The sequence below is a fragment of the Dysidea avara genome, chromosome 2 (assembly GCF_963678975.1).
Source record: "Dysidea avara chromosome 2, odDysAvar1.4, whole genome shotgun sequence".
NCBI lineage: Eukaryota > Metazoa > Porifera > Demospongiae > Dictyoceratida > Dysideidae > Dysidea > Dysidea avara.
This window is the reverse complement of record NC_089273.1, coordinates 52872357-52886553: the sequence shown is the minus strand read 5'-3', so window position 1 is coordinate 52886553 and position 14197 is coordinate 52872357.

The following is a 14197-nucleotide window of genomic DNA, read 5'->3' as shown; positions in this document are numbered from 1 at the left end:
GTCACTAACATATACGGTTATGCGCACACGCGTGCGCTAGTCCAATAATGAAGTGTTTCGTTACGAAATTTAAAACACTCTAATAGAACGTTCACCAATCTGTAGGTACTAAGATAGTCTAACGTTAGCATGCAATTGGAGTGGAACGGGAGATTGCTTGGTAAATCTAGACCTAGACCTGTAGTAGAAAACTAGGAGATCACGTGATACTGAGAAAGATTGTCTTCTTAGTTCGGAAAATGAACCCAAGGAGAATACTGTTCATCAGCGAAAAATATTAGCCATGGTCTATACAGATGTGCATGCTGTAGACGTCTAAACTGCAATATGTGGTAAAAGACAATTAAGAGGAGCCCCTTCAAATATTTTTAAACTATAGCTGCTACATGTGCTCACTATAAAGCTAGTAGAAGCTGTACAGGTGTAACTACATTTTAAGTATAATAATTGACCATCAGAAGAATAAACAGTGAAGGGAAGGACAGTAAGGGAAAGGGATAATCTCTTCTAAGTGACAATGTGAGATGGTCAAACTAACACACAAGAATTTACACTATAAACTGTAGCTATATAGTCCATGCAGTCATAGAATATGTTATGCTCATAAGTAACGTATTTCTTGTTGGGCTGCTAGTACAACTTACCAGCAGTGGTTCTCCACCGTATGAAATTGAAGCTACTAAAATCGAAATATACTCTAATAGAACAGTCAACTAGCTACTAATGATTTATACAGCGTATAAGCAGGCAATGAACTTGTTTGACATATTGAGTGTTTATGAATGTAAGTTGTATCAATAAGTTTCCATTATTTAGCCCCCTCACTCTAAATTTTGTTGCCATGCTAAAATGTTATCTTTGCAGTATCAAAAGTTAACTCATGGTATATGTATGCTGTGTAAGACCATTTGACAAAAGCTTGTAGCTATGAATTATAGTGAATACTTTCAATTTTAGCTATAAATGCAGGCTAATTTTTTGATCTGTTTTGTAACAATATAATAATTATAATAATTGTGAAATTAATGTTAACAAAGCTACGCCATGAGGGGCAACACCCCTAGACTCCTGCTACCAGATATTCTATACCTGACCAATTATAAGTTATCCTTTTATACTAGTGTTATTACATTTGTAGGGATGTATATTAACATATAGCGCTCTTCACCAATGTGAACAACTAACCTACAACATCTTTTGAACTACACAATTCAAAGAAGATACTCAATAATAACCACAATGTGAATAAGTTAGACCAGATCATTTCCCTACAACATTCAAGTGCTATGATTATATAGTTTATCACAAGTCCACTGGTGAAAATTGATAATCTTTCATTCATGTAGTTGTCACTCTGCTATAGCTGTGACTACATTTTATCACTTTTATTATTATATATAAACATTTTACAGCTTCTGGGAGTTGAGACTTCAACTTTAATCTTAACAATACTGTTACCTTTATCATAGCCACTTTCATAGGCGGCGGAAAGGGGGGGGGGCTAGGGGGCTAAAGCCCCCCCTCAGAATGATATCAAACCGAATTTATCTTTCTTGGAGTCGGGCTGAAAACCCGTGATAAAGATCGAGATACTCTAATAGAGCAGTCACTCTAATAAAGTAGTCAGTGTGTAGCGAGCTATGAAAGGATTTTTATGTAGTTTATCAGCTAAAAATGGTAGCTGGTGAGGTGGAAAGCTCTTGTTAGTTGGTTGTGACCTTTTTTTTTTTTTTTTTTTTGGTCTCACCTTACCAAACTATAGAAATAAGTCTCGGTCAGCCCAGCCCCCCCTCATATCAACTACTTCCTCCGCCACTGGCCACTTTATAGTAGCTAGTATCACATGGCACTACCATACATCATGAAGTGACCACAATACTGTTACCTGTACCCTTCATATGATAGCCACTTTATAGTAGCTAGTATCACATGACACTACCATACATCATGAAGTGACTACAATACTGTTACCTGTACCCTTCATATGATAGCCACTTTATAGTAGCTAGTATCACATGACACTACCATACATCATGAAGTGACTACAATACTGTTACCTGTACCCTTCATATGATAGCCACTTTATAGTAGCTAGTATCACATGACACTACCATACATCATGAAGTGACTACAATACTGTTACCTGTACCCTTCATATGATAGTCACTTTATAGTAGCTAGTATCACATGACACTACCATACATCATGAAGTGACTACAATACTGTTATCTGTACCCTTCATATGATAGTCACTTTATAGTAGCTAGTATCACATGACACTACCATACATCATGAAGTGACTACAATACTGTTACCTGTACCCTTCATATGATAGCCACTTTATAGTAGCTAGTATCACATGACACTACCATACATCATGAAGTGACTACAATACTGTTACCTGTACCCTTCATATGATAGCCACTTTATAGTAGCTAGTATCACATGACACTACCATACATCATGAAGTGACTACAATACTGTTACCTGTACCCTTCATGTGATAGCCACTTTATAGTAGCTAGTATCACATGACACTACCATACATCATGAAGTGACTACAATACTGTTACCTGTACCCTTCATATGATAGTCACTTTATAGTAGCTAGTATCACATGACACTACCATACATCATGAAGTGACTACAATACTGTTACCTGTACCCTTCATATGATAGTCACTTTATAGTAGCTAGTATCACATGACACTACCATACATCATGAAGTGACTATAATACTGTTACCTGTACCCTTCATATGATAGTCACTTTATAGTAGCTAGTATCACATGACACTACCACACATCATGAAGTGACTACAATACTGTTACCTGTACCCTTCATATGATAGTCACTTTATAGTAGCTAGTATCACATGACACTACCATACATCATGAAGTGACTACAATACTGTTACCTGTACCCTTCATATGATAGCCACTTTATAGTAGCTAGTATCACATGACACTACCATACATCATGAAGTGGCTACAATACTGTTACCTATACCATAGTCGCTTTATAGTAGCTATAGTATCACATGACACTACCATACATCATGAAGTGACTACAATACTGTTACCTGTACCCTTCATATGATAGCCACTTTATAGTAGCTAGTATCACATGACACTACCATACATCATGAAGTGACTACAATACTGTTACCTGTACCCTTCATATGATAGTCACTTTATAGTAGCTAGTATCACATGACACTACCATACATCATGAAGTGACTACAATACTGTTACCTGTACCCTTCATATGATAGTCACTTTATAGTAGCTAGTATCACATGACACTACCATACATCATGAAGTGACTATAATACTGTTACCTGTACCCTTCATATGATAGTCACTTTATAGTAGCTAGTATCACATGACACTACCATACATCATGAAGTGACTACAATACTGTTACCTGTACCCTTCATATGATAGTCACTTTATAGTAGCTAGTATCACATGACACTACCATACATCATGAAGTGACTACAATACTGTTACCTGTACCCTTCATATGATAGTCACTTTATAGTAGCTAGTATCACATGACACTACCATACATCATGAAGTGACTACAATACTGTTACCTGTACCCTTCATATGATAGTCACTTTATAGTAGCTAGTATCACATGACACTACCATACAACATGAAGTGACTACAATACTGTTACCTGTACCCTTCATATGTTAGCCACTTTATAGTAGCTATTATCACATGCCGCTACCATACATCATACAATTTTCCTGTAGTATGAAATCAGTAATCCTAAATTCAATTGGAATGAAGTTTCTAACAATGCAAATATTTGTTCCAGCCACGTTCACTTAACTCTCTTCTAGGTCTCAGTCAAATACCTTCCCACAATTTCATATATTTTTCTTTTCGGTGTTCTCATTATGCTTGCATTATGCTCCTAGGTTAGCAACATTTCTTACAATTATTTTGGAACACTTTAACCAGTGAATGCTCTATTAGAGTATTTCACTATAAAGTGACTGTTCTATTATAATACCACGGTAGTGGTTCATAATAGAGATCATCTATGTTTTTCCAAATTCCTAATAGAACACTCCAGTAAACACCACCTTAGACATCTATTCCAACCACAAAAGAAGCCGTAGAAGTTAATTTGGAAGAATTTTAGGTTCACTAGTAAAGATGAAGTCAAAAGGATCTGATAAAAGTACTTTTTTTAAGAACTGCATATGAAATCTGCCATCATCTTCCGTATTATTTTTCCCACAAGGCTAAAGCAAAATGTGAGTACCTTTTGGGGATAAAGACTGCATAACTTTTCTTCCTATGTCTTTCTTCACATCCATGACCTATTAAATGCATATTGCAATGCCAACATCCACTTTCAAGCAAATTTGCTACTTGCAGGTTCACTTTGCCATTGATCTTCTCTGCAAGAGAAATATGTGTTAATAAGTAGCTATCCAATCTATTCAAATTTACGTGTTAATTTGAAAACCTTATAATTTAGGTTTGTGCCGAATATGCAGGCATAATTTCAAACATAATAGGCTATCAAACACATCAAACATTATGCCAGCATAATAGGACAATTTTCAAGAATTTTAATTAAACTGTGCAATGCACACTAAAATTGCTGTCAACGTGAACAAATTGTGCATTATTACTGCATTTCATATCAAAAACCTTGTAGTGTTATATTTCTTGACTGATCATTCACACTTTATGGAAATAAGATCAAGATACTCTAATAGAGCAGTCACTACTCTAATACAGCAGTCAGTCAGGAAATGCAGATATAGCTACTCTAATAAAACAGTCAGCTCTCAGACATAATCTAGAGCATAATTTTGAGCATAATAGGCTAGATTTTTGAGCACTGCTCAATAGCATAATAGGTAATTTTCAAAGCATAATTGACATTACGCATATTTCAACCACAATTTATTAAGTTTATTCAATGTTGTTGTGTACCACTAGGTATTGGCTTATTGTGATCACCTAGCTGAAGCCATACTACTGCTAACCACAGCATGCTATACGCTGCCTATAGTTGGATATATCTAAGCTGTATAGTACAAAGTGCATTCAATAGACACTATACATTGGTGTTTGTTAACACTGATAGTATTCGATAACTATTTAACATCTAATGTACATGATGACTGACTTGATATACATGTGTAGTAATATAAAGCACCACCAACACCTCTTACTATCACATTATAGCTATCCATAATTGATTATAACAAACTAGTGTAAAAATAATTGTTAAAAATAAAACATGAGAATAGAGATCATCACGGAAAAAATTAAAGAAACAAGAGTCAAACAAGCCAGCATGTTAAACACACAGAGATCTCTATTTGGACTCAATGGATATGCCAATGAAAAAACAGTTGTTTTCTCCATAAATCAGGGGCAGATAAGCACTGAGAATGTTTATTTGCATGAGTCCTCTGTGAGGGGTTCCAAGGGGTGAGGGGTTCCAAGGGGTTCGAGAACCCCCTATAAAATTTAGACTTCTGCAAGTAGGACTCTTGTAAGGTTTCTGTCGCTTATGGAATGCGCTTCCATTAATTGGCATTAATCTGTCTATTGACACTATCAAGAACAGAGTCAAGTCCCACTTCTGGAATCATTTTATTCATAACTATGACCCTCTCAATCCTCATACACTCTGTCCCTGTAGTCGGTGTGTTACCGATCATTTCTCGATTAACTACACACTGCTTTAGACAATTTATCATGTGATCTTTTTTATCATCTTATAATTACTACTTTTGGCTGTAGGCACAAGCCTACAGACCTTTAGTACACCATATGTATTGTCAATCTTGTATCTATGTGTGTACCCGAGCTCATGCTTGTGTGTGTGTGCTATAAAGCATTAATAAATAAAACACCATTTAGTGTGGCAGGACAAAATGTTGTAATGGCACAGCACAACAATTTATACAGCTTATATTCATCTTTCAGAGAAGGATTTACAGAGGTAACATGAGCCCTCTTCAAAACTTGTTAAACAGATCGATATACTCTAATAAAGCAGTCAGGTATATACTCTAATAGAGCAGTCAGGTATAGCTATATTCTAATAGAGCAGTCAGGAATACTCTAATAGAACATGCATGTAAATATCCATATCCATATGTTAAGGAACTTCATTAGTGAAGCTTTTCAGACATTCTAGCATTAAATGCAAAACTGAGCATAACCTTATACTGCTGTAGCTTTGGTGTGCAGTGTTTAAAGATATAGAACCCCAGTAATTTATCACTTGTGTTATGCAAAATGATTCATGCTATGCATATTTGCATAGTTATAATGTTTTGATTGTAAGTCATGACATTTGTATCAGTGGATTCATGGTTCCTATACCAGTGAGATAACCATCACTTACAGATTACTATATGTGTCTCTATGTGTTATGCTGTCTGTTTCCACTAGGTAGCTTTATCTAGTACTAGCTTCATCCCAGGGGCACTTATAATATGCTTTATAATTAATGTACTTTTGCATAAAATATAGTAATTTGCTGAGTTTTGATGCATTAAAATATTGAAAGTCTCTTAGCGGTTGGGGGCTGTGCCCTCAGACCCCTATTTCTGCTAACTCAATACTGCTGTTGGAACCCCCCTTAAAAAATCATATGCCCCTGGTGCTGGCTTGTTTGACTCTTGTTTCTTTTCTTTTTTCAGTGATCTATATATTCCCATGTTTTAATTTTTAAAAAAAAATTACACCAGTGTACAATACATTTGATTGCTCTATTGCAGTTTGCAGTTTCCACTGATGACTCTATTAGGGAGTATTGGTCTATTTTAATGTGATTAAGTTCCCTAGTTTGAAATATCCACCTAACATGCTAGCATTGTGCTGGCATAGTACTCCGGCCTATTATGCTTGTTATTATGCTGGACATAGGCCTAAGGGTCCCTTCATTACTGTCTCTACAACTCTTCTACTCTTAAATCTATTACATACAAATTAATGTATTGCCCATGTTACATGTTGGAATATACCCATCTTGTTTGTCATCCACACACTACTAAACACATTAACACTGGAGTTTATACAATGTATAAGGTTACCTGTTGGACATCCACACCAGGTGTAATCCCTTGTTGGAATGACTATATGCAAGAGTTAAATTGTCCTACCATAAAGCAGCTCCACAAATATTAATAATTCTCTATTAATGTCATTACATGATATAACCTACTTAACATAAACTTGTTACTTTTCATCAGCTATCTGAAACTATGAGATCTCATCTTCTGCCATTTACATCTACTATTAACTTGTGTTTCCTCCTTTGTAAACAGCTGGAATTTTATCATTACAAAAACTGGTGACAACGAAATGTGTAGTATTATTCAGGAGGAATTTAGTGAAGAATTTGGCTCCCTTTGTCCCAATTGTCTACTAACTTAGAAGTTGCAGCAATAGAAGATGTAGCAACATTATTAACCTGCTTATCCTGTAAAAACTGGAAGGGAGACACATTATATTCAAGATTACAGACTCTGATTACTACACCGTTATGTCCAAAAGTGTAACATAACAATAGAAGTCTTGTTGTTGAATTCCAACAATCTTTCTTCATCCTCAGACAGTTTCCTCAGTGATATCATCATCACTTGTAAGGTGAAAGAGTTGGCTATTAGCAACAGTAAATAAACATGTTGGGGAAACACCCCAATTTTTTACTAAAATACTTTAAGTGTGATGAAAAGCTAAATATATTTTGTAACAGCTACTCTTCCACTAGATGGGCTGTGGAACTGTATACTTCACTGCAGGACAACAGCAAATTGACTCATCTTTGGGTTGGTGATAACAATATCTCTGATGATGTCTGTAGTGTGATTTGTGAAGAATTATCTATCAATGCTACTCTAACAGTCCTGTATATTTGGGGCAACCCACTTACTGAGGAATGCTTAAGATTGATTATGAAAGCTCTTCAGTATAATGATACATTACATTTACTAGATGTTTCAGCCATAGGCGGATCTGAGGGGGAGCCAAGGGGTGCTGTGCCCCCCCTGGCCCTTCTCTGGCCCCCCTTGGACCTACAGTACCATATGTATACCAGAAACTAGAATCATGCATTCACACTGCATTTAGAAGTATAGAAAGCCAATTGGCAAATAGAAGACAACGCTTATAAATGTGCCTAACATTTATAGTTAAACTGTACACCGTAAAGAAAGTGAGGCAAATAAATTTGAATTTTGTGCAAGGATCGAGATACTCTAATAGAGCAGTCACTACTCTAATAGAATAGTCGCAATTCTGATGTCATCAATTTACAAATTTTACAAATCGTAACAATGTTAGCTACTCCTTATTTTGATTTGGTATACACTTTACCATCAAACAAGTTATCTCAGATAGGCTAACCAATCTTTGTACGCATTGCAAATCATACACTTTTTAAGCTAAGCATTATCAAAAATGCTCTGAAATTCAAACCTGGGAGGTCTGATTTTTAAAATTTTCTCCAACTACAGTTTTACAAACTGTATGTCCATCGTTCATCCAGCTATATGCTGAATAAGGTTATGCAAATGAATATAACTTGTGTTCTAGAATTTCCCCGTAGCTCATAGTAGAATAAACACTGTTGTGCACTAAAACTTCTTGCCCCCCCCTTGGCCCCCCCTGACAGTGTCTCCTAGATCCGCCTATGGTTTCAGCATACACTAAGGACATTAGGAAATTAAATTACTTCAGCAATCTGGAAATGAGAAGTCAGCAAGCCGAGGATGTGATATAGGACTTAAAATTTTACTCTGGCAATAATTTATAACTAAGTATAGAAATTCAATTATAGTCTACACTATACACAACATTACAACACATTGTAACACTTAGGTATTATCTATGTACTACAGTTATAGTCTAACATTATACAAACAAGCATACAGGTGTCCTGTACTTATCAATCCATCTAATAACTCTATAAACATGTGTTATAAAATAAGCTTAGTGTAATTAAATTGAAACAGTTTTTCAGTAAGGGTAATTGCCAAGTACCTTAGCATGAGGCAAATAATCTTACAGTTGTGGGAAGTGTCAAGTGTATGAGATGTAAGCTAGGTTTTGTGAAGTGGATGATGAAATGCAGCAAAGATATGGATTGCTATAATACACCATGCATGAGTCATAAAGCCAATGCATATGGATACAATGTGCGAGCAATAGTGTTGTTTTAGTTAACTAAATAGTTATAGTTGGGGCTTTTAGTTTTAGTTATCTAAAACTGAAGTTTTTATGATATTTTGAAAGTATATAAAACTATGAAAGTGCCCCCAATTTTTACATTGAAACTTATACTACGTAAAACTAAAAGTATTACTTAATGTTTATGAAAAATTGAAACTATTACTAAAATTAGTATAACTACCTACAATTATAAAACTTGTTCCTTGTTTAAGACTAAAAGTACTTTACTATGCTATAGTAACACTTGAACACATAATAGCTAATTTTTCACTATTCATTACAAGCATCTTCTCAACTTCACAGTGATTAGATCAGTAGTCATTATCCTGAATTACAAGAAATTATGTGAAATATTTTACTGGGTGGATAAGTGCTTTAGTGGTGACACATATAAGTGTGGATATCTATATATTTCAAATGTGACTGATTTTTTAAAATCAGGTCATGCATATTGATTGATTGATTTATAATTTAACCTCACAACAATCGGCTAAAGCCATTCTCCCTTGTTGGAGTGCAAAATAAAAAGAATACACCAGTACATGTACACATGTATGCATGTACTGGTGTATGCAGTAACAAAAACACAATATACACATGGAACATTTAATTAAGTTAAAACTACATGCCATCTGCCAAGTAATTTAAAGTGTTTTGCTATAAAGATATTTAATAATGATCGCAAGGGTTTAATGTGAAAAGCTTACTACTGCAATGTTCAGTATCCAAGATGAAGGAAGTTTGACATGTGATTACAAAGTATGTATTTTATACCTCATTTTATTCCAAGGAAAGATGTGGATATATATGAACAACATTGTGGGAGTAGTCAGGTGTATAGTCTCTGCCAGCCACTGCTCAATACAGACTCTACAAAAAAAGGATTCACAATGAACTACATAATAGAGCTATAACACAAATTATTCAAACTTCAGGAATGTCAAAGATGAGTCATGAGTCAGATATCTCAATGTTGGTTGTTCTGATCATAATGGCTGGTCTATATTGTTTGTGTTGTGCTTCTGTGTGGTTATTATTGTTGTGCAATACTTTGTATGCCCTTGTATGGAAGAATGGCTATGCCAAATATTTGAGCTAAAATTAAAATCAATCACATTCTTCCTGTATCCCCTGATAGCATTACATTGTAAAATTCATAATGAGAATAATATTGGTGTGGTACAATAATTCAAATGTTGTGGCATTACAAGACTGCATTCTTCCATCTCCAGAAGGTCAGGCTATAGGCTACTCAAGTGTGGGATTATGCATGTAATGGCAAGGGAAGATTTAGGAGGGGTGTTTGGGGGGCTGAAGCACCCCCCCCCCCTCCAAAATTTTGCAATGAGCAAGCTAGGAAGCTTCTAGAAGCCGTAGTACAGGTGCAGTTGCATTTTATACACATGTATGGGTAATGAAAAAAGCAAGGGGAATAGCTAATCTTATCCAAGAATTACTAAGAGGGTTCAAAATTATATTTCTGGAATAAGTCTTACCTTAGAAGCTGCTAAATCCAAAATACTCTAATAGAACAGTCAACTACTCTAATAGAACATCCATCATTAAAACTATAATTTTCAAGAAGTTACCAGAATGCAAGCTGAAATTAAACCTATTCTTCTAGACCTTGCACTGCTACCCTCACCATTGTACCAAACATCCTGCCAGATACCAATCACTTTTGGTAAAAGATTTATACCTTTAATGTACTATAAATTGTATAAACATCATTAATTGAAAATCTATTCTGAAAATAACCTTTTCTGTCAAATAGTTTAAGTTTTTTTAGGCTCCTCTACAAACTTGATTCTTGGGTTGAAATGCTTCTCTTGCAAGTACAACAATAGTATAATAATAATAGTGAATTTCTTACCATTACATGATAAAAGTTCACAAGGCTGCAACATCTGAGAGCTGTTCGTTTTTGTTTTCCTTACTTGATCAAATCTTATGCTACATTTGTCTAAATCTAGCAGCTTCTGGAGTTTGCACTATCAAATCCCTTGAAGCTCAACTTTAAGCTTAAATGATACTGCAACATTTATGTTTTCATGATCATTGTGTGCTAAAAAGAGGTTAGTTGTGACCAAAAACTAGTTATATTTGTAGACTAGTTGTAAAACAAATTATGGTGATGGATGGATCCATCATTTTAACAGTTAGATTAAAATAGCACCACAGAACAGTGGCTATATATGAAGTAGATCCAATCCTGTGTGCTAAATATTCTCCTTGGCCTTACGTACCTATACACTCTTTGACAAGCCACTATTATACATTTTCTTAAATTCAATAACAAGAAACAGTGTATAATTCTGTTTTTTAATTAAAATTACTTCCAACTGAATGCTTTCATTTTGTACCCACCTTAGTTTAAAATAGTTCTAGATTCAATCTTGTGATAGCCATTTTCCAAAATTTCCAAGGGATCTGAGAGTATATATGCCACCAGATCTAGAGCACCCCTAGCTGGAGAATTCTATACAGCTGAGTGCACATGCAGTACACTGGTGAGTCAGTCTACTTGCCCTCTCCACTCACACTTACCCTCTCTACTGTTTGGACAGCTAATGTAGTTTGAGCCATGAGACTATAAATTATGCTATACTTGCAAACACAAAATTTGATCATGTGCAGCTGATACCCATATGTTTCCACTACTAGTTCTTTAAGATGTTAGTCTAAGGTTGAATTTTAGCTACATGGTTATGTACTTTAGTTACATTGACAAGCTGTAGGGGAATAATGGTATCGCATAAACAAAGTGACATCATTTTTCACTCAAAATCTCTACCAAATTCAATCTCAATAGGCCAAATTTGCAAACTTTTTCTGTGGGGGCATGCCCCCAGACCCCCCTAGATAGAGCATGCTCTGCATACTGAGTGTGCTCCTCACACTAGTTGTATCAAGTTTCTTGCCACATATATAAATGTCCATGTTAGCACCTCCCCTTCTGAAATCCTAGATCTGCCCCTGAATGGGTATAATATAATACTCCACTTGTACTCCTTTCCTAACTGCTCTAGTTATGAAAAAGATTATTGGTACTACAAAACTGTTGTTGCACAGCTATCACTTTCATGCTCCTGGGACCCAATCATAAGATTTAAACTGAGAATTACATTATACACAAAACTCAATGTAGTACATACATACATGTAGTTATTGTGTGTCTTAAAATTGATCTAAATACACCAACTTTATGACCCGGGTTGGGTGGGTGGGAAGTGACATTGATTTGAGGGTTTCATGCAGGCCAAATAGAAGATGCTTGTATCTGTTGTTTCTGGAGATCTAGATTTTCACACAGACTGACCATTCAGATAAAGCAAACAAGGCACAAACTACAACCCATCACATAACAGGTTATATCTTGCCACAGGGACCACATATTTACATTCTGTAACTAGTATTATAAAGCCAACTAAATTGTGAATAAGTGGTAAAAAGTACATGGCCATAACTTAAATCACACAACAAGTTATACATTATTACAATTTTAAAAAGTAGGCAAATTTTATGTGCCCACATGCCTAGCTATTTTCACAGGCTTGCAATCGGTCACAATTATTATTGTAACATGCATCGTTATAGTTGCTGTATATTATAGTATATGTTTGTGGTAATCTATATAACGTATGTATGTTGTGGTTTGTTTGGAACAACGTTATTGTGCATGAGACGTTATTGCACAACTTGGGTAACAATGTCAATTCCCCACCCACCTGGGGTAGGTGGTGTCATACATTTATACAACTTACAATTGCAAAGTGGAGATTTTAAGTTATCCTACTGATATAGACTAATATTGCAATATATTGCAATATTGCATATCTATGAGAAATTTTATCGGTATGAAATTAAAATTTTGCTCCCTCTTGTGTATGTATCAATTTTGTAGGTGGAGTGGAGGCACTTCACAAAATCAATCTTGAGTTCAATCTTATCATGCCTCAATCATGCATGCATCCCAGGTGATTCTTTTTCTTGTACCAACTTATTGGTTAGTTGACCAAGTTTTGTTTGATTGAAATTTAAATGGTAAGCTTTATGACAGCATGCTAAGTGTCTCACCATCACTAGTATTGGTAAATTTAAAAAATACACTAGTAATTTGGTTAAAAGAATGAGCTGGACCTGCGATAATAGGGCATGTGGGCACATGATTTTTACCTACTTTTTCACACGTTAATCACCCATAACTTTTTGTACCATTATGTTATGGCATTGCAATTTTCAGCTCTTAGTAAGCATTTAATTGGCAGCATGATGCAAGTTACAGAATGCAAGAATACCATTCCAGTACTGAGATATGACCGGTAGAGTGATGGGGTGTACTTTGTGCCCACAAGCCCTATTTTTGCAGGCCCGGTCACATATAACACTGAACTATTAGAAACAGCTTTAGTTATGTACTGTCTATCGGTACATATAGCTACACACGTGTGTCAGTGGAGTGTATCAGTTGTAGTGTTCTGCGATACAGTGAATTTTATGTATCATGTATCGCCATCAATAAACTGTTTGATACGATACCGTATCGCAATACTATAACAACTTTACACATGCAGGCTGTAGGACAAGGAGTTCTACAGACCCTCAGCACTTGCACTGTTAAGTCTTAATACTATAATGAAGTGGTCATGGTTGTAGATATGACTGGTACTAGCTAGCTAATAGTTGTAACAATATATTCCAATTTACCTGTACTATAATTCTTAATTAAAAAGCCAACACCAATTCTGCATTCATTGTGTATACAGTAGAGCTGAAACAGATATCCGTATTATCCAGATAGTGATTTGATGCCATCAGGATAATTTCTAATAATTTGAAGCAATTTTATGTTAATGTTTCCTTGATCCAGTTAAACATTATTACAAACTTACTTAATCTTCATTTAAGTGTTATGTTTTATTCTAAAGTACTAGTAAAACAAACATGTTCACAACAAAATATACAATGCTTTT